General features: G+C 46.4%; 45 non-coding genes and 7 pseudogenes across 45 annotated transcripts; all 52 read right to left on the reverse strand.

The window, feature by feature from the left end:
- Window positions 1-92: 92 nt before the first annotated feature.
- LOC148794385 (5S ribosomal RNA) lies at window positions 93-211 on the reverse strand. Its single transcript, XR_016070083.1, has one exon. It is a non-coding gene; the product is annotated as a 5S ribosomal RNA (ribosomal RNA).
- Window positions 212-566: 355 nt separating this feature from the next.
- On the reverse strand, window positions 567-685 carry LOC148794386 (5S ribosomal RNA). Its single transcript, XR_016074802.1, has one exon. It is a non-coding gene; the product is annotated as a 5S ribosomal RNA (ribosomal RNA).
- A 355-nt stretch (window positions 686-1040) lies between these two features.
- On the reverse strand, window positions 1041-1159 carry LOC148794387 (5S ribosomal RNA). Its single transcript, XR_016074998.1, has one exon. It is a non-coding gene; the product is annotated as a 5S ribosomal RNA (ribosomal RNA).
- A 355-nt stretch (window positions 1160-1514) lies between these two features.
- LOC148794388 (5S ribosomal RNA) lies at window positions 1515-1633 on the reverse strand. The gene has a single exon (XR_016074803.1). It is a non-coding gene; the product is annotated as a 5S ribosomal RNA (ribosomal RNA).
- Window positions 1634-1987: 354 nt separating this feature from the next.
- On the reverse strand, window positions 1988-2106 carry LOC148794389 (5S ribosomal RNA). The gene has a single exon (XR_016073174.1). It is a non-coding gene; the product is annotated as a 5S ribosomal RNA (ribosomal RNA).
- A 313-nt stretch (window positions 2107-2419) lies between these two features.
- On the reverse strand, window positions 2420-2538 carry LOC148794390 (5S ribosomal RNA). Its single transcript, XR_016070029.1, has one exon. It is a non-coding gene; the product is annotated as a 5S ribosomal RNA (ribosomal RNA).
- A 355-nt stretch (window positions 2539-2893) lies between these two features.
- LOC148794391 (5S ribosomal RNA) lies at window positions 2894-3012 on the reverse strand. Its single transcript, XR_016071544.1, has one exon. It is a non-coding gene; the product is annotated as a 5S ribosomal RNA (ribosomal RNA).
- Window positions 3013-3367: 355 nt separating this feature from the next.
- LOC148794392 (5S ribosomal RNA) lies at window positions 3368-3486 on the reverse strand. The gene has a single exon (XR_016071530.1). It is a non-coding gene; the product is annotated as a 5S ribosomal RNA (ribosomal RNA).
- A 353-nt stretch (window positions 3487-3839) lies between these two features.
- LOC148794393 (5S ribosomal RNA) lies at window positions 3840-3958 on the reverse strand. The gene has a single exon (XR_016071285.1). It is a non-coding gene; the product is annotated as a 5S ribosomal RNA (ribosomal RNA).
- A 355-nt stretch (window positions 3959-4313) lies between these two features.
- On the reverse strand, window positions 4314-4432 carry LOC148794394 (5S ribosomal RNA; annotated as a pseudogene).
- A 355-nt stretch (window positions 4433-4787) lies between these two features.
- Window positions 4788-4906, reverse strand: LOC148794395 (5S ribosomal RNA). Its single transcript, XR_016072110.1, has one exon. It is a non-coding gene; the product is annotated as a 5S ribosomal RNA (ribosomal RNA).
- Window positions 4907-5260: 354 nt separating this feature from the next.
- Window positions 5261-5379, reverse strand: LOC148794396 (5S ribosomal RNA). The gene has a single exon (XR_016070963.1). It is a non-coding gene; the product is annotated as a 5S ribosomal RNA (ribosomal RNA).
- Window positions 5380-5734: 355 nt separating this feature from the next.
- Window positions 5735-5858, reverse strand: LOC148794397 (5S ribosomal RNA). The gene has a single exon (XR_016069268.1). It is a non-coding gene; the product is annotated as a 5S ribosomal RNA (ribosomal RNA).
- A 354-nt stretch (window positions 5859-6212) lies between these two features.
- Window positions 6213-6331, reverse strand: LOC148794398 (5S ribosomal RNA). The gene has a single exon (XR_016072957.1). It is a non-coding gene; the product is annotated as a 5S ribosomal RNA (ribosomal RNA).
- Window positions 6332-6686: 355 nt separating this feature from the next.
- Window positions 6687-6805, reverse strand: LOC148794399 (5S ribosomal RNA). Its single transcript, XR_016075535.1, has one exon. It is a non-coding gene; the product is annotated as a 5S ribosomal RNA (ribosomal RNA).
- Window positions 6806-7159: 354 nt separating this feature from the next.
- LOC148794400 (5S ribosomal RNA) lies at window positions 7160-7278 on the reverse strand. Its single transcript, XR_016069332.1, has one exon. It is a non-coding gene; the product is annotated as a 5S ribosomal RNA (ribosomal RNA).
- A 355-nt stretch (window positions 7279-7633) lies between these two features.
- On the reverse strand, window positions 7634-7752 carry LOC148794401 (5S ribosomal RNA). The gene has a single exon (XR_016071202.1). It is a non-coding gene; the product is annotated as a 5S ribosomal RNA (ribosomal RNA).
- A 354-nt stretch (window positions 7753-8106) lies between these two features.
- LOC148794402 (5S ribosomal RNA) lies at window positions 8107-8225 on the reverse strand. Its single transcript, XR_016068794.1, has one exon. It is a non-coding gene; the product is annotated as a 5S ribosomal RNA (ribosomal RNA).
- A 355-nt stretch (window positions 8226-8580) lies between these two features.
- On the reverse strand, window positions 8581-8699 carry LOC148794403 (5S ribosomal RNA). The gene has a single exon (XR_016069083.1). It is a non-coding gene; the product is annotated as a 5S ribosomal RNA (ribosomal RNA).
- Window positions 8700-9054: 355 nt separating this feature from the next.
- Window positions 9055-9173, reverse strand: LOC148794404 (5S ribosomal RNA). The gene has a single exon (XR_016071545.1). It is a non-coding gene; the product is annotated as a 5S ribosomal RNA (ribosomal RNA).
- Window positions 9174-9528: 355 nt separating this feature from the next.
- On the reverse strand, window positions 9529-9647 carry LOC148794405 (5S ribosomal RNA). The gene has a single exon (XR_016072533.1). It is a non-coding gene; the product is annotated as a 5S ribosomal RNA (ribosomal RNA).
- Window positions 9648-10000: 353 nt separating this feature from the next.
- On the reverse strand, window positions 10001-10119 carry LOC148794406 (5S ribosomal RNA). The gene has a single exon (XR_016071298.1). It is a non-coding gene; the product is annotated as a 5S ribosomal RNA (ribosomal RNA).
- A 355-nt stretch (window positions 10120-10474) lies between these two features.
- On the reverse strand, window positions 10475-10593 carry LOC148794407 (5S ribosomal RNA; annotated as a pseudogene).
- Window positions 10594-10947: 354 nt separating this feature from the next.
- Window positions 10948-11066, reverse strand: LOC148794408 (5S ribosomal RNA). The gene has a single exon (XR_016072531.1). It is a non-coding gene; the product is annotated as a 5S ribosomal RNA (ribosomal RNA).
- Window positions 11067-11421: 355 nt separating this feature from the next.
- On the reverse strand, window positions 11422-11545 carry LOC148794409 (5S ribosomal RNA). The gene has a single exon (XR_016069269.1). It is a non-coding gene; the product is annotated as a 5S ribosomal RNA (ribosomal RNA).
- A 354-nt stretch (window positions 11546-11899) lies between these two features.
- On the reverse strand, window positions 11900-12018 carry LOC148794410 (5S ribosomal RNA). The gene has a single exon (XR_016072958.1). It is a non-coding gene; the product is annotated as a 5S ribosomal RNA (ribosomal RNA).
- Window positions 12019-12373: 355 nt separating this feature from the next.
- On the reverse strand, window positions 12374-12492 carry LOC148794411 (5S ribosomal RNA). Its single transcript, XR_016075536.1, has one exon. It is a non-coding gene; the product is annotated as a 5S ribosomal RNA (ribosomal RNA).
- A 354-nt stretch (window positions 12493-12846) lies between these two features.
- LOC148794412 (5S ribosomal RNA) lies at window positions 12847-12965 on the reverse strand. The gene has a single exon (XR_016069334.1). It is a non-coding gene; the product is annotated as a 5S ribosomal RNA (ribosomal RNA).
- Window positions 12966-13320: 355 nt separating this feature from the next.
- Window positions 13321-13439, reverse strand: LOC148794413 (5S ribosomal RNA). The gene has a single exon (XR_016071203.1). It is a non-coding gene; the product is annotated as a 5S ribosomal RNA (ribosomal RNA).
- Window positions 13440-13793: 354 nt separating this feature from the next.
- Window positions 13794-13912, reverse strand: LOC148794414 (5S ribosomal RNA). Its single transcript, XR_016073175.1, has one exon. It is a non-coding gene; the product is annotated as a 5S ribosomal RNA (ribosomal RNA).
- A 355-nt stretch (window positions 13913-14267) lies between these two features.
- Window positions 14268-14386, reverse strand: LOC148794415 (5S ribosomal RNA). Its single transcript, XR_016069084.1, has one exon. It is a non-coding gene; the product is annotated as a 5S ribosomal RNA (ribosomal RNA).
- Window positions 14387-14741: 355 nt separating this feature from the next.
- LOC148794416 (5S ribosomal RNA) lies at window positions 14742-14860 on the reverse strand. Its single transcript, XR_016071546.1, has one exon. It is a non-coding gene; the product is annotated as a 5S ribosomal RNA (ribosomal RNA).
- A 355-nt stretch (window positions 14861-15215) lies between these two features.
- LOC148794417 (5S ribosomal RNA) lies at window positions 15216-15334 on the reverse strand. The gene has a single exon (XR_016074661.1). It is a non-coding gene; the product is annotated as a 5S ribosomal RNA (ribosomal RNA).
- A 353-nt stretch (window positions 15335-15687) lies between these two features.
- On the reverse strand, window positions 15688-15806 carry LOC148794418 (5S ribosomal RNA). The gene has a single exon (XR_016071309.1). It is a non-coding gene; the product is annotated as a 5S ribosomal RNA (ribosomal RNA).
- A 355-nt stretch (window positions 15807-16161) lies between these two features.
- Window positions 16162-16280, reverse strand: LOC148794419 (5S ribosomal RNA; annotated as a pseudogene).
- A 355-nt stretch (window positions 16281-16635) lies between these two features.
- LOC148794420 (5S ribosomal RNA) lies at window positions 16636-16759 on the reverse strand (annotated as a pseudogene).
- A 354-nt stretch (window positions 16760-17113) lies between these two features.
- Window positions 17114-17232, reverse strand: LOC148794421 (5S ribosomal RNA). The gene has a single exon (XR_016072959.1). It is a non-coding gene; the product is annotated as a 5S ribosomal RNA (ribosomal RNA).
- A 355-nt stretch (window positions 17233-17587) lies between these two features.
- LOC148794422 (5S ribosomal RNA) lies at window positions 17588-17706 on the reverse strand. The gene has a single exon (XR_016073596.1). It is a non-coding gene; the product is annotated as a 5S ribosomal RNA (ribosomal RNA).
- Window positions 17707-18061: 355 nt separating this feature from the next.
- LOC148794423 (5S ribosomal RNA) lies at window positions 18062-18180 on the reverse strand (annotated as a pseudogene).
- Window positions 18181-18534: 354 nt separating this feature from the next.
- Window positions 18535-18653, reverse strand: LOC148794424 (5S ribosomal RNA). Its single transcript, XR_016074498.1, has one exon. It is a non-coding gene; the product is annotated as a 5S ribosomal RNA (ribosomal RNA).
- Window positions 18654-19007: 354 nt separating this feature from the next.
- Window positions 19008-19126, reverse strand: LOC148794425 (5S ribosomal RNA). Its single transcript, XR_016071204.1, has one exon. It is a non-coding gene; the product is annotated as a 5S ribosomal RNA (ribosomal RNA).
- Window positions 19127-19481: 355 nt separating this feature from the next.
- On the reverse strand, window positions 19482-19600 carry LOC148794426 (5S ribosomal RNA). Its single transcript, XR_016072383.1, has one exon. It is a non-coding gene; the product is annotated as a 5S ribosomal RNA (ribosomal RNA).
- Window positions 19601-19953: 353 nt separating this feature from the next.
- LOC148794427 (5S ribosomal RNA) lies at window positions 19954-20072 on the reverse strand. The gene has a single exon (XR_016071320.1). It is a non-coding gene; the product is annotated as a 5S ribosomal RNA (ribosomal RNA).
- Window positions 20073-20427: 355 nt separating this feature from the next.
- LOC148794428 (5S ribosomal RNA) lies at window positions 20428-20546 on the reverse strand (annotated as a pseudogene).
- Window positions 20547-20901: 355 nt separating this feature from the next.
- LOC148794429 (5S ribosomal RNA) lies at window positions 20902-21020 on the reverse strand. The gene has a single exon (XR_016072111.1). It is a non-coding gene; the product is annotated as a 5S ribosomal RNA (ribosomal RNA).
- A 354-nt stretch (window positions 21021-21374) lies between these two features.
- LOC148794430 (5S ribosomal RNA) lies at window positions 21375-21493 on the reverse strand. The gene has a single exon (XR_016070964.1). It is a non-coding gene; the product is annotated as a 5S ribosomal RNA (ribosomal RNA).
- A 355-nt stretch (window positions 21494-21848) lies between these two features.
- LOC148794431 (5S ribosomal RNA) lies at window positions 21849-21972 on the reverse strand. The gene has a single exon (XR_016070454.1). It is a non-coding gene; the product is annotated as a 5S ribosomal RNA (ribosomal RNA).
- A 354-nt stretch (window positions 21973-22326) lies between these two features.
- On the reverse strand, window positions 22327-22445 carry LOC148794432 (5S ribosomal RNA). The gene has a single exon (XR_016073597.1). It is a non-coding gene; the product is annotated as a 5S ribosomal RNA (ribosomal RNA).
- A 355-nt stretch (window positions 22446-22800) lies between these two features.
- LOC148794433 (5S ribosomal RNA) lies at window positions 22801-22919 on the reverse strand. Its single transcript, XR_016073368.1, has one exon. It is a non-coding gene; the product is annotated as a 5S ribosomal RNA (ribosomal RNA).
- A 354-nt stretch (window positions 22920-23273) lies between these two features.
- Window positions 23274-23392, reverse strand: LOC148794434 (5S ribosomal RNA; annotated as a pseudogene).
- A 355-nt stretch (window positions 23393-23747) lies between these two features.
- On the reverse strand, window positions 23748-23866 carry LOC148794435 (5S ribosomal RNA). The gene has a single exon (XR_016071206.1). It is a non-coding gene; the product is annotated as a 5S ribosomal RNA (ribosomal RNA).
- A 354-nt stretch (window positions 23867-24220) lies between these two features.
- On the reverse strand, window positions 24221-24339 carry LOC148794436 (5S ribosomal RNA). The gene has a single exon (XR_016073555.1). It is a non-coding gene; the product is annotated as a 5S ribosomal RNA (ribosomal RNA).
- Window positions 24340-24386: the final 47 nt, after the last annotated feature.

Below are 24386 nucleotides of genomic sequence, written 5' to 3' on the forward strand. Positions count from 1 at the left end.
TCCGAGTATCCGGCGCGTTGTTTGAGTTTGTATCGCCGAAACGACAAATGGAATTTGCAAATACGATATCGAAATAAAATATTAATAAAATTGGGGTGCAACACAAGGACTTCCCAGGAGGTCACCCATTCTAGTAATACTCTCGCCCAAGCACACTTAACTTCGGAGTCCTGATGGGATCCGGTGCATTAGTGCTGGTATGATCGCACCCGTTTAATTCATGCTCGCTTATATCTTTATGCACTATCTTGCTCCCCTCCATTAATTGTTTTAGATTTGAAAAAACTGTGTATGCAGCCTTCCTCCCTTGGTAACCGTGCACAAGCTCCTATGTGAGCGGAGTGTTTGCTTTTCAGATCTGCCGCACCCCCGGATAGATGCAATCCTATCGCGGGGCCCACAATGCACGACGAATGCCAAAAGCCCGGTTTTTGCACGGTTCCCATTCAGTAAGGACAATCGTGCCGCAAATGGTCCGAGTATCCGGCGCGTTGTTTGTCTTTGTCTCGCCGAAACGACAAATGGAATTTGCAAATACGATATCGAAATAAAATATTAATAAAATTGGGGTGCAACACGAGGACTTCCCAAGAGGTCACCCATCCTAGTACTACTCTCGCCCAAGCACACTTAACTTCGGAGTTCTGATGGGATTCGGTGCATTAGTGCTGGTATGATCGCACCCGTTTAATTCATGCTCGCTTAGATCTTTATTAACTATCTTGCTCCCTTCCATTAATTGTTTTAGATTTGAAAAAAATGTGTATGCAGTCTTCCTCCCTTGGTAACCGTGCACAAGCTCCTACGTGAGCGGAGTGTTTGCTTTTCAGATCTGCCGCACATCCGGATAGATGCAATACTATCGCGGGGCCCACAATGCATGACGAATGCCGAAAGCCCGGTTCTTGCATCGTTGCCTTGCAGTAATGACGATCGTGCCGCAAATGTTCCGAGTATCCGGCGCGTTGTTTGAGTTTGTCTCGCCGAAACGACAAATGGAATTTGCAAATACGATATCGAAATAAAATATTAATAAAATTGGGGTGCAACACAAGGACTTCCCAGGAGGTCACCCATCCTAGTACTACTCTCGCCCAAGCACACTTAACTTCGGAGTTCTGATGGGATCCGGTGCATTAGTGCTGCTATGATCGCACCCGTTTAATTCATGGTCGCTTAGATCTTTATGCACTATCTTGCACCCCTCCATTAATTGTTTTAGATTTGAAAAAAATGTGTATGCAACCTTCCTCCCTTGGTAACCGTGCACAAGCTCCTACGTGAGCGGAGTGTTTGTTTTTCAGGTCTGCCGCACCTCCGGATAGATGCAATACTATCGCGGGGCCCACAATGCCTGACGAATGCCGAAAGCCCGGTTCTTGCATCGTTGCCATTCAGTAATGACGATCGTGCCGCAAATGGTCCGAGTATCCGGCGCGTTGTTTGTCTTTGTCTCGCCGAAACGACAAATGGAATTTGCAAATACGATATCGAAATAAAATATTAATAAAATTGGGGTGCAACACGAGGACTTCCCAAGAGGTCACCCATCCTAGTACTACTCTCGCCCAAGCACACTTAACTTCGGAGTTCTGATGGGATTCGGTGCATTAGTGCTGGTATGATCGCACCCGTTTAATTCATGCTCGCTTAGATCTTTATTAACTATCTTGCTCCCTTCCATTAATTGTTTTAGATTTGAAAAAAATGTGTATGCAGTCTTCCTCCCTTGGTAACCGTGCACAAGCTCCAACGTGAGCGAAGTGTTTGCTTTTCAGATCTGCCGCACCTCCGGATAGATGCAATACTATCGCGGGGCCCACAATGCACGACGAATGCCGAAAGCCCGGTTCTTGCATCGTTGCCATTCAGTAATGACGATCGTGCCGCAAATGGTCCGAGTATCCGACGCATTGTTTCCAGTTGTCTCCCAGAAACAACAAATGGAATTTGCAAATACAAATCAAAATAAAATATTAATAAAATTGGGGTACAACACGTGAACTTCCCAGGAGGTCACCCATCCTAGTACTACTCTCGCCCAAGCACGCTTAACTTCGGAGTTCTGATGAGATCCGGTGCATTAGTGCTGGTATGATCGCATCCGTTTAATTCATGCTCGCTTAGACTTGAAAAAACTGTGTATGCAGGCTTCCTCCCTTGCTAACCGTGCACAAGCTCCTACGTGAGCAGAGTGTTTGCTTTTCAGATCTGTCGCACCCCCGGATAGATGCAATACTATCGCGGGGCCCACAATGCACGACGAATGCCAAAAGCCCGGTTTTTGCACGGTTCCTATTCAGTAATGACGATTGTGCCGCAAATGGTCCGAGTATCCGGCGCGTTGTTTGCGTTTGTCTCGCCGAAACGACAAATGGAATTTGCAAATACGATATCGAAATAAAATATTAATAAAATTGGGGCGCAACACGAGGACTTCCCAAGAGGTCACACATCCTAGTACTACGCTCGCCCAAGCACACTTAACTTCGGAGTTCTGATGGGATCCGGTGCATTAGTGCTGGTATGATCGCACCCGTTTAATTCATGCTCGCTTAGATCTTTATGCACTATCTTGCTCCCCCCCATTAATTGTTTTAGATTTGAAAAAAATGTGTATCCAGCCTTCCTCCCTTGGTAACCCTGCACAAGCTCCTATGTGAGCGGAGTGTTTGCTTTTTCAAATCTGCCGCTCCTCCGGATAGATGCAAGACTATCGCGGGGCCCACAATGCATGACGAATGCCGAAAGCCCGGTTCTTGCATCGTTGCCATTCAGTAATGACGATCGTGCCGCAAATGGTCCGAGTATCCGACGCATTGTTTCCAGTTGTCTCCCAGAAACAACAAATGGAATTTGCAAATACAAATCAAAATAAAATATTAATAAAGTTGGGGTGCAACACGAGGACTTCCCAGGAGGTCACCCATCCTAGTACTACTCTCGCCCATGCACACTTAACTTCGGAGTTCTGATGGGATCCGGTGCATTAGTGCTGGTATGATCGCACCCGTTTATTTCATGCTCGCTTAGATCTTTATGCTCTATCTTGCTCCCCTCCATTAATTGTTTTACACTTGAAAAAACTGTGTATGCAGCCTTCCTCCCTTGGTAACCGTGCACAAGCTCCTACGTGAGCAGAGTGTTTGCTTTTCAGATCTGCCGCACCCCCGGATACATGCAATACTATCACGGGGCCCACAATGCACGACGAATGCCAAAAGCCCGGTTTTTGCACGGTTCCCATTCAGTAATGACGATCGTGCCGCAAATGGTCCGAGTATCCGGCGCGTTGTTTGAGTTTGTCTCGCCGAAACGACAAATGGAATTTGCAAATACGATATCGAAATAAAATATTAATAAAATTGGGGTGCAACACAAGGACTTCCCAGGAGGTCACCCATCCTAATACTACTCTCGCCCAAGCACGCTTAACTTCGGAGTTCGGATGGGATCCGGTGCATTAGTGCTGGTATGATCGCACCCGTTTAATTCATGCTCGCTTAGATCTTTATGAACTATCTTGCTCCCTTCCATTAATTGTTTTAGATTTTAAAAAAATGTGTATGCAGCCTTCTTCCCTTGGTAACCGTGCACAAGCTCCTACGTGAGCGGAGTGTTTGCTTTTCAGATCTGCCGCACCTCCGGATAGATGCAATACAATCGCGGGGCCCACAATGCATGACGAATGCCGAAAGCCCGGTTCTTGCATCGTGGCCATTCAGTAATGACGATCGTGCCGCAAATGGTCCGAGTATCCGACGCATTGTTTCCAGTATCTCCCAGAAACAACAAATGGAATTTGCAAATACAAATCAAAATAAAATATTAATAAAATTGGGGTGCAACACGAGGACTTCCCAGGAGGTCACCCATCCTAGTACTACTCTCGCCCAAGCACGCTTAACTTCGGAGTTCTGATGGGATCCGGTGCATTAGTGCTGGTATGATCGCACCCGTTTAATTCATGCTCGCTTAGATCTTTATGCACTATCTTGCTCCCCTCCATTAATTGTTTTAGATTTGAAAAAACTGTGTATGCAGCCTTCCTCCCTTGGTAACCGTGCACAAGCTCCTACGTGAGCAGAGTGTTTGCTTTTCAGATCTGCCGCACCCCCTGATAGATGCAATACTATCGCGGGGCCCACAATGCACGAAAAATGCCAAAAGCCCGGTTTTTGCACGGTTCCCATTCAGTAATGACAATCGTGCCGCAAATGGTCCGAGTATCTGGCACGTTGTTTGCGTTTGTCTCGCCGAAACGACAAATGGAATTTGCAAATACGATATCAAAATAAAATATTAATAAAATTGGGGTGCAACACGAGGACTTCCTAGGAGGTCACCCATCCTAGTACTACTCTCGCCCAAGCACGCTTAACTTCGGAGTTCTGATGGGTTCCTATGCATTAGTGCTGGTATGATCGCACCCGTTTAATTCATGCTCGCTTAGATCTTTATGCACTATTTTGCTCCCCTCCATTAATTGTTTTAGATTTGAAAAAACTGTGTATGCAGCCTTCCTCCCTTGGTAACCGTGCACAAGCTCGTACGTGAGCAGAGTGTTTGCATTTCAGATCTGCCGCACCCCCGGATAGATGCAATACTATCGCGGGGCCCACAATGCACGACGAATGCCAAAAGCCCAGTTTTTGCACGGTTCCCATTCAGTAATGACAATCGTGCCGCAAATGGTCCGAGTATCCGGCACGTTGTTTGCGTTTGTCTCACCGAAACGACAAATGGAATTTGCAAATACGATATCGAAATAAAATATTAATAAAATTGGGGTGCAACACGAGGACTTCCCCGGAGGTCACCCATCCTAGTACTACTCTCGCCCAAACACACTTAACTTCGGAGTTCTGATGGGATCCGGTGCATTTGTGCTGGTATGATCGCACCCGTTTAATTCATGCTCGCTTAGATCTATATGAACTATCTTGCTCCCTTCCATTAATTGTTTTAGATTTGAAAAAAATGTGTATGCAGCCTTCCTCCCTTGGTAACCGTGCACAAGCTCCTACGTGAGCGGAGTGTTTGCTTTTCAGATCTGCCGCACCTCCGGATAGATGCAATACTATCGCGGGGCCCACAATGCATGACGAATGCCGAAAGCCCGGTTCTTGCATCGTTGCCATTCAGTAATGACGATCGTGCCGCAAATGGTCCGAGTATCCGACGCATTGTTTCCAGTTGTCTCCCAGAAACAACAAATGGAATTTGCAAATACAAATCAAAATAAAATATTAATAAAATTGGGGTGCAACACGAGGACTTCCCAGGAGGTCACCCATCCTAGTACTACTCTCGCCCAAGCACGCTTAACTTCGGAGTTCTGATGAGATCCGGTGCATTAGTGCTGGTATGATCGCACCCGTTTAATTCATGCTCGCTTAGATCTTTGTGCACTATCTTGCTCCCCTCCATTAATTGTTTTAGACTTGAAAAAACAGTGTATGCAGGCTTCCTCCCTTGGTAACCGTGCACAAGCTCCTACGTGAGCAGAGTGTTTGCTTTTCAGATCTGTCGCACCCCCGGATAGATGCAATACTATCGCGGGGCCCACAATGCATGACGAATGCCAAAAGCCCGGCTTTTGCACGGTTCCCATTCAGTAATGACGATCGTGCCGCAAATGGTCCGAGTATCCGGCGCGTTGTTTGCGTTTGTCTCGCCGAAACGACAAATGGAATTTGCAAATACGATATCGAAATAAAATATTAATAAAATTGGGGTGCAACACGAGGACTTCCCAGGAGGTCACCCATCCTAGTACTACTCTCGCCCATGCACACTTAACTTCGGAGTTCTGATCCGATGGGATCCGGTGCATTAGTGCTGGTATGATCGCACCCGTTTAATTCATGCTCGCTTAGATCTTTATGCACTATCTTGCTCCCCTCCATTAATTGTTTTAGATTTGAAAAAAATGTGTATGCAGCCTTCCTCCCTTGGTAACCGTGCACAAGCTCCTACGTGAGCAGAGTGTTTGCTTTTCAGATCTGCCGCACCTCCGGATAGATGCAATACTCTCGCGGGGCCCACAATGCATGACGAATGCCGAAAACCCGGTTCTTGCATCGTTGCCATTCAGTAATGACGATCGTGCCGCAAATGGTTTGAGTATCCGACGCATTTTTTCCAGTTGTCTCCCAGAAACAACAAATGGAATTTGCAAATACAAATCAAAATAAAATATTAATAAAATTGGGGTGCAACACGAGGACTTCCCCGGAGGTCACCCATCCTAATACTACTCTCGCCCAAGCACGCTTAACTTCGGAGTTCTGATGGGATCCGGTGCATTAGTGCTGGTATGATCGCACCCGTTTAATTCATGCTCGCTTAGATCTTTATGCACTATCTTGCTCCCCTCCATTAATTGTTTTAGACTTGAAAAAACTGTGTATGCAGCCTTCCTCCCTTGGTAACCGTGCACAAGCTCTTACGTGAGCAGAGTGTTTGCTTTTCAGATCTGCCGCACCCCCGGATAGATGCAATACGATCGCGGGGCCCACAATGCACGACGAATGCCAAAAGCCCGGTTTTTGCACGGTTCCCATTCAGTAATGACGATCGTGCCGCAAATGGTCCGAGTATCCGGCGCGTTGTTTGAGTTTGTCTCGCCGAAACGACAAATGGAATTTGCAAATACGATATCGAAATAAAATATTAATAAAATTGGGGTGCAACACAAGGACTTCCTAGGAGGTCACCCATCCTAATACTACTCTCGCCCAAGCACACTTAACTTCGGAGTTCTGATGGGATCCGGTGCATTAGTGCTGGTATGATCGCACCCATTTAATTCATGCTCGCTTAGATCTTTATGACCTATCTTGCTCCCTTCCATTAATTGTTTTAGATTTGAAAAAAATGTGTATGCAGCCTTCTTCCCTTGGTAACCGTGCACAAGCTCCTACGTGAGCGGAGTGTTTGCTTTTCAGATCTGCCGCACCTCCGGATAGATGCAATACTATCGCGGGGCCCACAATGCATGACGAATGCCGGAAGCCCGGTTCTTGCATCGTGGCCATTCAGTAATGACGATCGTGCCGCAAATGGTCCGAGTATCCGACGCATTGTTTCCAGTTGTCTCCCAGAAACAACAAATGGAATTTGCAAATACAAATCAAAATAAAATATTAATAAAATTGAGGTGCAACACGAGGACTTCCCAGGAGGTCACCCATCGTAGTACTACTCTCGCCCAAGCACGCTTAACTTCGGAGTTCTGATGGGATCCGATGCATTTGTGCAGGAATGATCGCACCCGTTTAATTCATGCTCGCTTAGATCTTTATGCACTATCTTGCTCCCCTCCATTAATTGTTTTAGATTTGAAAAAACTGTGTATGCAGCCTTCCTCCCTTGGTAACCGTGCACAAGCTCGTACGTGAGCAGAGTGTTTGCATTTCAGATCTGCCACACCCCCGGATAGATGCAATACTGTCGCGGGGCCCACAATGCACGACGAATGCCAAAAGCCCGGTTTTTGCACGGTTCCCATTCAGTAATGACAATCGTGCCGCAAATGGTCCGAGTATCCGGCACGTTGTTTGCGTTTGTCTCACCGAAACGACAAATGGAATTTGCAAATACGATATCGAAATAAAATATTAATAAAATTGGGGTGCAACACGAGGACTTCCCCAGAGGTCACCCATCCTAGTACTACTCTCGCCCAAGCACACTTAACTTCGGAGTTCTGATGGGATCCGGTGCATTTGTGCTGGTATGATCGCACCCGTTTAATTCATGCTCGCTTAGATCTTTATGAACTATCTTGCTCCCTTCCATTAATTGTTTTAGATTTGAAAAAAATGTGTATGCAGCCTTCCTCCCTTGGTAACCGTGCACAAGCTCCTACGTGAGCGCAGTGTTTGCTTTTCAGATCTGCCGCACCTCCGGATAGATGCAATACTATCGCGGGGCCCACAATGCACGACGAATGCCGAAAGCCCGGTTCTTGCATCGTTGCCATTCAGTAATGACGATCGTGCCGCAAATGGTCCGAGTATCCGACGCATTGTTTCCAGTTGTCTCCCAGAAACAACAAATGGAATTTGCAAATACAAATCAAAATAAAATATTAATAAAATTGGGGTACAACACGTGAACTTCCCAGGAGGTCACCCATCCTAGTACTACTCTCGCCCAAGAACGCTTAACTTCGGAGTTCTGATGAGATCCGGTGCATTAGTGCTGGTATGATCGCATCCGTTTAATTCATGCTCGCTTAGATCTTTGTGCACTATCTTGCTCCCCTCCATTAATTGTTTTAGACTTGAAAAAACTGTGTATGCAGGCTTCCTCCCTTGGTAACCGTGCACAAGCTCCTACGTGAGCAGTGTGTTTGCTTTTCAGATCTGTCGCACCCCCGGATAGATGCAATACTATCGCGGGGCCCACAATGCACGACGAATGCCAAAAGCCCGGTTTTTGCACGGTTCCCATTCAGTAATGACAATCGTGCCGCAAATGGTCCGAGTATCCGGCACGTTGTTTGCGTTTGTCTCGCCGAAACGACAAATGGAATTTGCAAATACGATATCGAAATAAAATATTAATAAAATTGGGGTGCAACACGAGGACTTCCCAAGAGGTCACACATCCTAGTACTACGCTCGCCCAAGCACACTTAACTTCGGAGTTCTGATGGGATCCGGTGCATTAGTGCTGGTATGATCGCACCCGTTTAATTCATGCTCGCTTAGATCTTTATGCACTATCTTGCTCCCCTCCATTAATTGTTTTAGATTTGAAAAAAATGTGTATGCAGCCTTCCTCCCTTGGTAACCCTGCACAAGCTCCTATGTGAGCGGAGTGTTTGCTTTTTCAAATCTGCCGCTCCTCCGGATAGATGCAAGACTATCGCGGGGCCCACAATGCATGACGAATGCCGAAAGCCCGGTTCTTGCATCGTTGCCATTCAGTAATGACGATCGTGCCGCAAATGGTCCGAGTATCCGACGCATTGTTTCCAGTTGTCTCCCAGAAACAACAAATGGAATTTGCAAATACAAATCAAAATAAAATATTAATAAAATTGGGGTGCAACACGAGGACTTCCCAGGAGGTCACCCATCCTAGTACTACTCTCGCCCATGCACACTTAACTTCGGAGTTCTGATGGGATCCGGTGCATTAGTGCTGGTATGATCGCACCCGTTTATTTCATGCTCGCTTAGATCTTTATGCTCTATCTTGCTCCCCTCCATTAATTGTTTTAGACTTGAAAAAACTGTGTATGCAGCCTTCCTCCCTTGGTAACCGTGCACAAGCTCCTACGTGAGCAGAGTGTTTGCTTTTCAGATCTGCCGCACCCCCGGATAGATGCAATACTATCACGGGGCCCACAATGCACGACGAATGCCAAAAGCCCGGTTTTTGCACGGTTCCCATTCAGTAATGACGATCGTGCCGCAAATGGTCCGAGTATCCGGCGCGTTGTTTGAGTTTGTCTCGCCGAAACGACAAATGGAATTTGCAAATACGATATCGAAATAAAATATTAATAAAATTGGGGTGCAACACAAGGACTTCCCAGGAGGTCACCCATCCTAATACTACTCTCGCCCAAGCACACTTAACTTCGGAGTTCGGATGGGATCCGGTGCATTAGTGCTGGTATGATCGCACCCGTTTAGTTCATGCTCGCTTAGATCTTTATGAACTATCTTGCTCCCTTCCATTAATTGTTTTACATTTTAAAAAAATGTGTATGCAGCCTTCTTCCCTTGGTAACCGTGCACAAGCTCCTACGTGAGCGGAGTGTTTGCTTTTCAGATCTGCCGCACCTCCGGATTGATGCAATACTATCGCGGGGCCCACAATGCATGACGAATGCCGAAAGCCCGGTTCTTGCATCGTGGCCATTCAGTAATGACGATCGTGCCGCAAATGGTCCGAGTATCCGACGCATTGTTTCCAGTATCTCCCAGAAACAACAAATGGAATTTGCAAATACAAATCAAAATAAAATATTAATAAAATTGGGGTGCAACACGAGGACTTCCCAGGAGGTCACCCATCCTAGTACTACTCTCGCCCAAGCACGCTTAACTTCGGAGTTCTGATGGGATCCGGTGCATTAGTGCTGGTATGATCGCACCCGTTTAATTCATGCTCGCTTAGATCTTTATGCACTATCTTGCTCCCCTCCATTAATTGTTTTAGATTTGAAAAAACTGTGTATGCAGCCTTCCTCCCTTGGTAACCGTGCACAAGCTCCTACGTGAGCAGAGTGTTTGCTTTTCAGATCTGCCGCACCCCCTGATAGATGCAATACTATCGCGGGGCCCACAATGCACGAAAAATGCCAAAAGCCCGGTTTTTGCACGGTTCCCATTCAGTAATGACAATCGTGCAGCAAATGGTCCGAGTATCTGGCACGTTGTTTGCGTTTGTCTCGCCGAAACGACAAATGGAATTTGCAAATACGATGTCAAAATAAAATATTAATAAAATTGGGGTGCAACACGAGGACTTCCTAGGAGGTCACCCATCCTAGTACTACTCTCGCCCAAGCACGCTTAACTTCGGAGTTCTGATGGGTTCCTATGCATTAGTGCTGGTATGATCGCACCCGTTTAATTCATGCTCGCTTAGATCTTTATGCACTATCTTGCTCCCCTCCATTAATTGTTTTAGATTTGAAAAAACTGTGTATGCAGCCTTCCTCCCTTGGTAACCGTGCACAAGCTCCTACGTGAGCGGAGTGTTTGCTTTTCAGATCTGCCGCACCTCCGGATAGATGCAATACTATCGCGGGGCCCACAATGCATGACGAATGCCGAAAGCCCGGTTCTTGCATCGTTGCCATTCAGTAATGACGATCGTGCCGCAAATGGTCCGAGTATCCGACGCATTGTTTCCAGTTGTCTCCCAGAAACAACAAATGGAATTTGCAAATACAAATCAAAATAAAATATTAATAAAATTGGGGTGCAACACGAGGACTTCCCAGGAGGTCACCCATCCTAGTACTACTCTCGCCCAAGCACGATTAACTTCGGAGTTCTGATGAGATCCGGTGCATTAGTGCTGGTATGATCGCACCCGTTTAATTCATGCTCGCTTAGATCTTTGTGCACTATCTTGCTCCCCTCCATTAATTGTTTTAGACTTGAAAAAACAGTGTATGCAGGCTTCCTCCCTTGGTAACCGTGCACAAGCTCCTACGTGAGCAGAGTGTTTGCTTTTCAGATCTGTCGCACCCCCGGATAGATGCAATACTATCGCGGGGCCCACAATGCATGACGAATGCCAAAAGCCCGGCTTTTGCACGGTTCCCATTCAGTAATGACGATCGTGCCGCAAATGGTCCGAGTATCCGGCGCGTTGTTTGCGTTTGTCTCGCCGAAACGACAAATGGAATTTGCAAATACGATATCGAAATAAAATATTAATAAAATTGGGGTGCAACACGAGGACTTCCCAGGAGGTCACCCATCCTAGTACTACTCTCGCCCATGCACACTTAACTTCGGAGTTCTGATCCGATGGGATCCGGTGCATTAGTGCTGGTATGATCGCACCCGTTTAATTCATGCTCGCTTAGATCTTTATGCACTATCTTGCTCCCCTCCATTAATTGTTTTAGATTTGAAAAAAATGTGTATGCAGCCTTCCTCCCTTGGTAACCGTGCACAAGCTCCTACGTGAGCAGAGTGTTTGCTTTTCAGATCTGCCGCACCTCCGGATAGATGCAATACTCTCGCGGGGCCCACAATGCATGACGAATGCCGAAAGCCCGGTTCTTGCATCGTTGCCATTCAGTAATGACGATCGTGCCGCAAATGGTTTGAGTATCCGACGCATTTTTTCCAGTTGTCTCCCAGAAACAACAAATGGAATTTGCAAATACAAATCAAAATAAAATATTAATAAAATTGGGGTGCAACACGAGGACTTCCCCGGAGGTCACCCATCCTAATACTACTCTCGCCCAAGCACGCTTAACTTCGGAGTTCTGATGGGATCCGGTGCATTAGTGCTGGTATGATCGCACCCGTTTAATTCATGCTCGCTTAGATCTTTATGCACTATCTTGCTCCCCTCCATTAATTGTTTTAGACTTGAAAAAACTGTGTATGCAGCCTTCCTCCCTTGGTAACCGTGCACAAGCTCTTACGTGAGCAGAGTGTTTGCTTTTCAGATCTGCCGCACCCCCGGATAGATGCAATACTATCGCGGGGCCCACAATGCACGACGAATGCCAAAAGCCCGGTTTTTGCACGGTTCCCATTCAGTAATGACGATCGTGCCGCAAATGGTCCGAGTATCCGGCGCGTTGTTTGAGTTTGTCTCGCCGAAACGACAAATGGAATTTGCAAATACGATATCGAAATAAAATATTAATAAAATTGGGGTGCAACACAAGGACTTCCTAGGAGGTCACCCATCCTAATACTACTCTCGCCCAAGCACACTTAACTTCGGAGTTCTGATGGGATCCGGTGCATTAGTGCTGGTATGATCGCACCCATTTAATTCATGCTCGCTTAGATCTTTATGACCTATCTTGCTCCCTTCCATTAATTGTTTTAGATTTGAAATTAATGTGTATGCAGCCTTCTTCCCTTGGTAACCGTGCACAAGCTCCTACGTGAGCGGAGTGTTTGCTTTTCAGATCTGCCGCACCTCCGGATAGATGCAATACTATCGCGGGGCCCACAATGCATGACGAATGCCGGAAGCCCGGTTCTTGCATCGTGGCCATTCAGTAATGACGATCGTGCCGCAAATGGTCCGAGTATCCGACGCATTGTTTCCAGTTGTCTCCCAGAAACAACAAATGGAATTTGCAAATACAAATCAAAATAAAATATTAATAAAATTGAGGTGCAACACGAGGACTTCCCAGGAGGTCACCCATCGTAGTACTACTCTCGCCCAAGCACGCTTAACTTCGGAGTTCTGATGGGATCCGATGCATTTGTGCAGGAATGATCGCACCCGTTTAATTCATGCTCGCTTAGATCTTTATGCACTATCTTGCTCCCCTCCATTAATTGTTTTAGATTTGAAAAAACTGTGTATGCAGCCTTCCTCCCTTGGTAACCGTGCACAAGCTCGTACGTGAGCAGAGTGTTTGCATTTCAGATCTGCCACACCCCCGGATAGATGCAATACTGTCGCGGGGCCCACAATGCACGACGAATGCCAAAAGCCCGGTTTTTGCACGGTTCCCATTCAGTAATGACAATCGTGCCGCAAATGGTCCGAGTATCCGGCACGTTGTTTGCGTTTGTCTCACCGAAACGACAAATGGAATTTGCAAATACGATATCGAAATAAAATATTAATAAAATTGGGGTGCAACACGAGGACTTCCCCAGAGGTCACCCATCCTAGTACTACTCTCGCCCAAGCACACTTAACTTCGGAGTTCTGATGGGATCCGGTGCATTTGTGCTGGTATGATCGCACCCGTTTAATTCATGCTCGCTTAGATCTTTATGAACTATCTTGCTCCCTTCCATTAATTGTTTTAGATTTGAAAAAAATGTGTATGCAGCCTTCCTCCCTTGGTAACCGTGCACAAGCTCCTACGTGAGCGCAGTGTTTGCTTTTCAGATCTGCCGCACCTCCGGATAGATGCAATACTATCGCGGGGCCCACAATGCACGACGAATGCCGAAAGCCCGGTTCTTGCATCGTTGCCATTCAGTAATGACGATCGTGCCGCAAATGGTCCGAGTATCCGACGCATTGTTTCCAGTTGTCTCCCAGAAACAACAAATGGAATTTGCAAATACAAATCAAAATAAAATATTAATAAAATTGGGGTACAACACGTGAACTTCCCAGGAGGTCACCCATCCTAGTACTACTCTCGCCCAAGCACGCTTAACTTCGGAGTTCTGATGAGATCCGGTGCATTAGTGCTGGTATGATCGCATCCGTTTAATTCATGCTCGCTTAGATCTTTGTGCACTATCTTGCTCCCCTCCATTAATTGTTTTAGACTTGAAAAAACTGTGTATGCAGGCTTCCTCCCTTGGTAACCGTGCACAAGCTCCTACGTGAGCAGTGTGTTTGCTTTTCAGATCTGTCGCACCCCCGGATAGATGCAATACTATCGCGGGGCCCACAATGCACGACGAATGCCAAAAGCCCGGTTTTTGCACGGTTCCCATTCAGTAATGACAATCGTGCCGCAAATGGTCCGAGTATCCGGCACGTTGTTTGCGTTTGTCTCGCCGAAACGACAAATGGAATTTGCAAATACGATATCGAAATAAAATATTAATAAAATTGGGGTGCAACACGAGGACTTCCCAAGAGGTCACACATCCTAGTACTACGCTCGCCCAAGCACACTTAACTTCGGAGTTCTGATGGGATCCGGTGCATTAGTGCTGGTATGATCGCACCCGTTTAATTCATGCTCGCTTAGATCTTTATGCACTATCTTGCTCCCCTCCATTAATTGTTTTAGATTTGAAAAAAATGTGTATGCAGCCTTCCTCCCTTGGTAACCCTGCACAAGCTCCTATGTGAGCGGAGTGTTTGCTTTTTCAAATCTGCCGCTCCTCCGGATAGATGCAAGACTATCGCGGGGCCCACAATGCATGACGAATGCCGAAAGCCCGGTTCTTGCATCGTTGCCATTCAGTAATGACGATCGTGCCGCAAATGGTCCGAGTATCCGACGCATTGTTTCCAGTTGTCTCCCAGAAACAACAAATGGAATTTGCAAATACAAATCAAAATAAAATATTAATAAAATTGGGGTGCAACACGAGGACTTCCCAGGAGGTCACCCATCCTAGTACTACTCTCGCCCATGCACACTTAACTTCGGAGTTCTGATGGGATCCGGTGCATTAGTGCTGGTATGATCGCACCCGTTTATTTCATGCTCGCTTAGATCTTTATGCTCTATCTTGCTCCCCTCCATTAATTGTTTTAGACTTGAAAAAACTGTGTATGCAGCCTTCCTCCCTTGGTAACCGTGCACAAGCTCCTACGTGAGCAGAGTGTTTGCTTTTCAGATCTGCCGCACCCCCGGATAGATGCAATACTATCACGGGGCCCACAATGCACGACGAATGCCAAAAGCCCGGTTTTTGCACGGTTCCCATTCAGTAATGACGATCGTGCCGCAAATGGTCCGAGTATCCGGTGCGTTGTTTGAGTTTGTCTCGCCGAAACGACAAATGGAATTTGCAAATACGATATCGAAATAAAATATTAATAAAATTGGGGTGCAACACAAGGACTTCCCAGGAAGTCACCCATCCTAATACTACTCTCGCCCAAGCACACTTAACTTCGGAGTTCGGATGGGATCCGGTGCATTAGTGCTGGTATGATCGCACCCGTTTAGTTCATGCTCGCTTAGATCTTTATGAACTATCTTGCTCCCTTCCATTAATTGTTTTACATTTTAAAAAAATGTGTATGCAGCCTTCTTCCCTTGGTAACCGTGCACAAGCTCCTACGTGAGCGGAGTGTTTGCTTTTCAGATCTGCCGCACCTCCGGATTGATGCAATACTATCGCGGGGCCCACAATGCATGACGAATGCCGAAAGCCCGGTTCTTGCATCGTGGCCATTCAGTAATGACGATCGTGCCGCAAATGGTCCGAGTATCCGACGCATTGTTTCCAGTATCTCCCAGAAACAACAAATGGAATTTGCAAATACAAATCAAAATAAAATATTAATAAAATTGGGGTGCAACACGAGGACTTCCCAGGAGGTCACCCATCCTAGTACTACTCTCGCCCAAGCACGCTTAACTTCGGAGTTCTGATGGGATCCGGTGCATTAGTGCTGGTATGATCGCACCCGTTTAATTCATGCTCGCTTAGATCTTTATGCACTATCTTGCTCCCCTCCATTAATTGTTTTAGATTTGAAAAAACTGTGTATGCAGCCTTCCTCCCTTGGTAACCGTGCACAAGCTCCTACGTGAGCAGAGTGTTTGCTTTTCAGATCTGCCGCACCCCCTGATAGATGCAATACTATCGCGGGGCCCACAATGCACGAAAAATGCCAAAAGCCCGGTTTTTGCACGGTTCCCATTCAGTAATGACAATCGTGCAGCAAATGGTCCGAGTATCTGGCACGTTGTTTGCGTTTGTCTCGCCGAAACGACAAATGGAATTTGCAAATACGATGTCAAAATAAAATATTAATAAAATTGGGGTGCAACACGAGGACTTCCTAGGAGGTCACCCATCCTAGTACTACTCTCGCCCAAGCACGCTTAACTTCGGAGTTCTGATGGGTTCCTATGCATTAGTGCAGGAATGATCGCACCCGTTTAATTCATGCTCGCTTAGATCTTTGTGCACTATCTTGCTCCCCTCCATTAATTGTTTTAGACTTGAAAAAACAGTGTATGCAGGCTTCCTCCCTTGGTAACCGTGCACAAGCTCCTACGTGAGCAGAGTGTTTGCTTTTCAGATCTGTCGCACCCCCGGATAGATGCAATACTATCGCGGGGCCCACAATGCATGACGAATGCCAAAAGCCCGGTTTTTGCACGGTTCCCATTCAGTAATGACGATCGTGCCGCAAATGGTCCGAGTATCCGGCGCGTTGTTTGCGTTTGTCTCGCCGAAACGACAAATGGAATTTGCAAATACGATATCGAAATAAAATATTAATAAAATTGGGGTGCAACACGAGGACTTCCAAGGAGGTCACCCATCCTAATACTACTCTCGCCCATGCACACTTAACTTCGGAGTTCTGATCCGATGGGATCCGGTGCATTAGTGCTGGTATGATCGCACCCGTTTAATTCATGCTCGCTTAGATCTTTATGCACTATCTTGCTCCCCTCCATTAATTGTTTTAGATTTGAAAAAAATGTGTATGCAGCCTTCCTGCCTTGGTAACCGTGCACAAGCTCCTACGTGAGCAGAGTGTTTGCTTTTCAGATCTGCCGCACCTCCGGATAGATGCAATACTCTCGCGGGGCCCACAATGCATGACGAATGCCGAAAGCCCGGTTCTTGCATCGTTGCCATTCAGTAATGACGATCGTGCCGCAAATGGTCTGAGTATCCGACGCATTTTTTCCAGTTGTCTCCCAGAAACAACAAATGGAATTTGCAAATACAAATCAAAATAAAATATTAATAAAATTGGGGTGCAACACGAGGACTTCCCCGGAGGTCACCCATCCTAATACTACTCTCGCCCAAGCACGCTTAACTTCGGAGTTCTGATGGGATCCGGTGCATTAGTGCTGGTATGATCGCACCCGTTTAATTCATGCTCGCTTAGATCTTTATGCACTATCTTGCTCCCCTCCATTAATTGTTTTAGACTTGAAAAAACTGTGTATGCAGCCTTCCTCCCTTGGTAACCGTGCACAAGCTCTTACGTGAGCAGAGTGTTTGCTTTTCAGATCTGCCGCACCCCCGGATAGATGCAATACTATCGCGGGGCCCACAATGCACGACGAATGTCAAAAACCCGGTTTTTTCACGGTTCCCATTCAGTAATGACAATCGTGCCGCAAATGGTCCGAGTATCCGGCGCGTTGTTTGCGTTTGTCTCGCCGAAACGAGAAATGGAATTTGCAAATACGATATCGAAATAAAATATTAATAAAATTGGGGTGCAACACGAGGACTTCCCAGGAGGTCACCCATCCTAGTACTACTCTCGCCCATGCATACTTAACTTCGGAGTTCTGATGGGATCCGGTGCATTAGTGCTGGTATGATCGCACCCGTTTAATTCATGCTCGCTTAGATCTTTATGCACTATCTTGCTCCCCTCCATTAATTGTTTTAGACTTGAAAAAACTGTGTATGCAGCCTTCCTCCCTTGGTAACCGTGCACGAGCTCCTACGTGAGCAGAGTGTTTGCTTTTCAGATCTGCCGCACCCCCGGATAGATGCAATACTATCGCGGGGCCCACAATGCACGACGAATGCCAAAAGCCCGGTTTTTGCACGGTTCCCATTCAGTAATGACGATCGTGCCGCAAATGGTCCGAGTATCCGGCGCGTTGTTTGAGTTTGTCTCGCCGAAACGACAAATGGAATTTGCAAATACGATATCGAAATAAAATATTAATAAAATTGGGGTGCAACACAAGGACTTCCTAGGAGGTCACCCATCCTAGTACTACTCTCGCCCAAGCACGCTTAACTTCGGAGTTCTGATGGGTTCCTATGCATTAGTGCTGGTATGATCGCACCCGTTTAATTCATGCTCGCTTAGATCTTTATGCACTATCTTGCTCCCCTCCATTAATTGTTTTAGATTTGAAAAAACTGTGTATGCAGCCTTCCTCCCTTGGTAACCGTGCACAAGCTCCTACGTGAGCGGAGTGTTTGCTTTTCAGATCTGCCGCACCTCCGGATAGATGCAATACTATCGCGGGGCCCACAATGCATGACGAATGCCGGAAGCCCGGTTCTTGCATCGTGGCCATTCAGTAATGACGATCGTGCCGCAAATGGTCCGAGTATCCAACGCATTGTTTCCAGTTGTCTCCCAGAAACAACAAATGGAATTTGCAAATACAAATCAAAATAAAATATTAATAAAATTGAGGTGCAACACGAGGACTTCCCAGGAGGTCACCCATCGTAGTACTACTCTCGCCCAAGCACGCTTAACTTCGGAGTTCTGATGGGATCCGATGCATTTGTGCTGGTATGATCGCACCCGTTTAATTCATGCTCGCTTAGATCTTTATGCACTATCTTGCTCCCCTCCATTAATTGTTTTAGATTTGAAAAAACTGTGTATGCAGCCTTCATCCCTTGGTAACCGTGCACAAGCTCGTACGTGAGCAGAGTGTTTGCATTTCAGATCTGCCACACCCCCGGATAGATGCAATACTGTCACGGGCCCACAATGCACGACGAATGCCAAAAGCCCGGTTTTTGCACGGTTCCCATTCAGTAATGACAATCGTGCCGCAAATGGTCCGAGTATCCGGCACGTTGTTAGCGTTTGTCTCACCGAAACGACAAATGGAATTTGCAAATACGATATCGAAATAAAATATTAATAAAATTGGGGTGCAACACGAGGACTTCCCCAGAGGTCACCCATCCTAGTACTACTCTCGCCCAAGCACACTTAACTTCGGAGTTCTGATGGGATCCGGTGCATTTGTGCTGGTATGATCGCACCCGTTTAATTCATGCTCGCTTAGATCTTTATGAACTATCTTGCTCCCTTCCATTAATTGTTTTAGATTTGAAAAAAATGTGTATGCAGCCTTCCTCCCTTGGTAACCGTGCACAAGCTCCTACGTGAGCAGAGTGTTTGCTTTTCAGATCTGCCGCACCCCCGGATAGATGCAATACTATCACGGGGCCCACAATGCACGACGAATGCCAAAAGCCCGGTTTTTGCACGGTTCCCATTCAGTAATGACGATCGTGCCGCAAATGGTCCGAGTATCCGGCGCGTTGTTTGAGTTTGTCTCGCCGAAACGACAAATGGAATTTGCAAATACGATATCGAAATAAAATATTAATAAAATTGGGGTGCAACACAAGGACTTCCCAGGAGGTCACCCATCCTAATACTACTCTCGCCCAAGCACACTTAACTTCGGAGTTCGGATGGGATCCGGTGCATTAGTGCCGGTATGATCGCACCCGTTTAATTCATGCTCGCTTAGATCTTTATGAACTATCTTGCTCCCTTCCATTAATTGTTTTACATTTTAAAAAAATGTGTATGCAGCCTTCTTCCCTTGGTAACCGTGCACAAGCTCCTACGTGAGCGGAGTGTTTGCTTTTCAGATCTGCCGCACCTCCGGATAGATGCAATACTATCGCGGGGCCCACAATGCATGACGAATGCCGAAAGCCCGGTTCTTGCATCGTGGCCATTCAGTAATGACGATCGTGCCGCAAATGGTCCGAGTATCCGACGCATTGTTTCCAGTATCTCCCAGAAACAACAAATGGAATTTGCAAACACAAATCAAAATAAAATATTAATAAAATTGGGGTGCAACACGAGGACTTCCCAGGAGGTCACCCATCCTAGTACTACTCTCGCCCAAGCACGCTTAACTTCGGAGTTCTGATGGGATCCGGTGCATTAGTGCTGGTATGATCGCACCCGTTTAATTCATGCTCGCTTAGATCTTTATGCACTATCTTGCTCCCCTCCATTAATTGTTTTAGATTTGAAAAAACTGTGTATGCAGCCTTCCTCCCTTGGTAACCGTGCACAAGCTCCTACGTGAGCAGAGTGTTTGCTTTTCAGATCTGCCGCACCCCCTGATAGATGCAATACTATCGCGGGGCCCACAATGCACGAAAAATGCCAAAAGCCCGGTTTTTGCACGGTTCCCATTCAGTAAAGACAATCGTGCAGCAAATGGTCCGAGTATCTGGCACGTTGTTTGCGTTTGTCTCGCCGAAACGACAAATGGAATTTGCAAATACGATATCAAAATAAAATATTAATAAAATTGGGGTGCAACACAAGGACTTCCTAGGAGGTCACCCATCCTAGTACTACTCTCGCCCAAGCACGCTTAACTTCGGAGTTCTGATGGGTTCCTATGCATTAGTGCTGGTATGATCGCACCCGTTTAATTCATGCTCGCTTAGATCTTTATGCACTATCTTGCTCCCCTCCATTAATTGTTTTAGATTTGAAAAAACTGTGTATGCAGCCTTCCTCCCTTGGTAACCGTGCACAAGCTCGTACGTGAGCAGAGTGTTTGCATTTCAGATCTGCCGCACCCCCGGATAGATGCAATACTATCGCGGGGCCCACAATGCACGACGAATGCCAAAAGCCCGGTTTTTGCACGGTTCCCATTCAGTAATGACAATCGTGCCGCAAATGGTCCGAGTATCCGGCACGTTGTTTGCGTTTGTCTCACCGAAACGACAAATGGAATTTGCAAATACGATATCGAAATAAAATATTAATAAAATTGGGGTGCAACACGAGGACTTCCCCGGAGGTCACCCATCCTAGTACTACTCTCGCCCAAACACACTTAACTTCGGAGTTCTGATGGGATCCGGTGCATTTGTGCTGGTATGATCGCACCCGTTTAATTCATGCTCGCTTAGATCTATATGAACTATCTTGCTCCCTTCCATTAATTGTTTTAGATTTGAAAAAAATGTGTATGCAGCCTTCCTCCCTTGGTAACCGTGCACAAGCTCCTACGTGAGCGGAGTGTTTGCTTTTCAGATCTGCCGCACCTCCGGATAGATGCAATACTATCGCGGGGCCCACAATGCATGACGAATGCCGAAAGCCCGGTTCTTGCATCGTTGCCATTCAATAATGACGATCGTGCCGCAAATGGTCCGAGTATCCGACGCATTGTTTCCAGTTGTCTCCCAGAAACAACAAATGGAATTTGCAAATACAAATCAAAATAAAATATTAATAAAATTGGGGTGCAACACGAGGACTTCCCAGGAGGTCACCCATCCTAGTACTACTCTCGCCCAAGCACGCTTAACTTCGGAGTTCTGATGAGATCCGGTGCATTAGTGCTGGTATGATCGCACCCGTTTAATTCATGCTCGCTTAGATCTTTGTGCACTATCTTGCTCCCCTCCATTAATTGTTTTAGACTTGAAAAAACAGTGTATGCAGGCTTCCTCCCTTGGTAACCGTGCACAAGCTCCTACGTGAGCAGAGTGTTTGCTTTTCAGATCTGTCGCACCCCCGGATAGATGCAATACTATCGCGGGGCCCACAATGCATGACGAATGCCAAAAGCCCGGTTTTTGCACGGTTCCCATTCAGTAATGACGATCGTGCCGCAAATGGTCCGAGTATCCGGCGCGTTGTTTGCGTTTGTCTCGCCGAAACGACAAATGGAATTTGCAAATACGATATCGAAATAAAATATTAATAAAATTGGGGTGCAACACGAGGACTTCCCAGGAGGTCACCCATCCTAATACTACTCTCGCCCATGCACACTTAACTTCGGAGTTCTGATCCGATGGGATCCGGTGCATTAGTGCTGGTATGATCGCACCCGTTTAATTCATGCTCGCTTAGATCTTTATGCACTATCTTGCTCCCCTCCATTAATTGTTTTAGATTTGAAAAAAATGTGTATGCAGCCTTCCTCCCTTGGTAACCGTGCACAAGCTCCTACGTGAGCAGAGTGTTTGCTTTTCAGATCTGCCGCACCTCCGGATAGATGCAATACTCTCGCGGGGCCCACAATGCATGACGAATGCCGAAAGCCCGGTTCTTGCATCGTTGCCATTCAGTAATGACGATCGTGCCGCAAATGGTCTGAGTATCCGACGCATTTTTTCCAGTTGTCTCCCAGAAACAACAAATGGAATTTGCAAATACAAATCGAAATAAAATATTAATAAAATTGGGGTGCAACACGAGGACTTCCCAGGAGGTCACCCATCCTAGTACTACTCTCGCCCATGCATACTTAACTTCGGAGTTCTGATGGGATCCGGTGCATTAGTGCTGGTATGATCGCACCCGTTTAATTCATGCTCGCTTAGATCTTTATGCACTATCTTGCTCCCCTCCATTAATTGTTTTAGACTTGAAAAAACTGTGTATGCAGCCTTCCTCCCTTGGTAACCGTGCACGAGCTCCTACGTGAGCAGAGTGTTTGCTTTTCAGATCTGCCGCACCCCCGGATAGATGCAATACTATCGCGGGGCCCACAATGCACGACGAATGCCAAAAGCCCGGTTTTTGCACGGTTCCCATTCAGTAATGACGATCGTGCCGCAAATGGTCCGAGTATCCGGCGCGTTGTTTGAGTTTGTCTCGCCGAAACGACAAATGGAATTTGCAAATACGATATCGAAATAAAATATTAATAAAATTGGGGTGCAACACAAGGACTTCCCAGGAGGTCACCCATCCTAATACTACTCTCGCCCAAGCACACTTAACTTCGGAGTTCTGATGGGATCCGGTGCATTAGTGCTGGTATGATCGCACCCGTTTAATTCATGCTCGCTTAGATCTTTATGACCTATCTTGCTCCCTTCCATTAATTGTTTTAGATTTGAAAAAAATGTGTATGCAGCTTTCTTCCCTTGGTAACCGTGCACAAGCTCCTACGTGAGCGGAGTGTTTGCTTTTCAGATCTGCCGCACCTCCGGATAGATGCAATACTATCGCGGGGCCCACAATGCATGACGAATGCCGGAAGCCCGGTTCTTGCATCGTGGCCATTCAGTAATGACGATCGTGCCGCAAATGGTCCGAGTATCCGACGCATTGTTTCCAGTTGTCTCCCAGAAACAACAAATGGAATTTGCAAATACAAATCAAAATAAAATATTAATAAAATTGAGGTGCAACACGAGGACTTCCCAGGAGGTCACCCATCGTAGTACTACTCTCGCCCAAGCACGCTTAACATCGGAGTTCTGATGGGATCAGATGCATTTGTGCTGGTATGATCGCACCCGTTTAATTCATGCTCGCTTAGATCTTTATGCACTATCTTGCTCCCCTCCATTAATTGTTTTAGATTTGAAAAAACTGTGTATGCAGCCTTCATCCCTTGGTAACCGTGCACAAGCTCGTACGTGAGCAGAGTGTTTGCATTTCAGATCTGCCACACCCCCGGATAGATGCAATACTGTCACGGGGCCCACAATGCACGACGAATGCCAAAAGCCCGGTTTTTGCACGGTTCCCATTCAGTAATGACAATCGTGCCGCAAATGGTCCGAGTATCCGGCACGTTGTTTGCGTTTGTCTCACCGAAATGACAAATGGAATTTGCAAATACGATATCGAAATAAAATATTAATAAAATTGGGGTGCAACACGAGGACTTCCCCAGAGGTCACCCATCCTAGTACTACTCTCGCCCAAGCACACTTAACTTCGGAGTTCTGATGGGATCCGGTGCATTTGTGCTGGTATGATCGCACCCGTTTAATTCATGCTCGCTTAGATCTTTATGAACTATCTTGCTCCCTTCCATTAATTGTTTTAGATTTGAAAAAAATGTGTATGCAGCCTTCCTCCCTTGATAACCGTGCACAAGCTCCTACGTGAGCGCAGTGTTTGCTTTTCAGATCTGCCGCACCTCCGGATAGATGCAATACTATCGCGGGGCCCACAATGCACGACGAATGCCGAAAGCCCGGTTCTTGCATCGTTGCCATTCAGTAATGACGATCGTGCCGCAAATGGTCCGAGTATCCGACGCATTGTTTCCAGTTGTCTCCCAGAAACAACAAATGGAATTTGCAAATACAAATCAAAATAAAATATTAATAAAATTGGGGTACAACACGTGAACTTCCCAGGAGGTCACCCATCCTAGTACTTCTCTCGCCCAAGCACGCTTAACTTCGGAGTTCTGATGAGATCCGGTGCATTAGTGCTGGTATGATCGCATCCGTTTAATTCATGCTCGCTTAGATCTTTGTGCACTATCTTGCTCCCCT

The sequence above is a fragment of the Nelumbo nucifera genome, chromosome 4, assembly GCF_055504915.1.
Source record: "Nelumbo nucifera cultivar China Antique chromosome 4, China Antique-T2T, whole genome shotgun sequence".
Classification (NCBI taxonomy): Eukaryota; Viridiplantae; Streptophyta; class Magnoliopsida; order Proteales; family Nelumbonaceae; genus Nelumbo; species Nelumbo nucifera.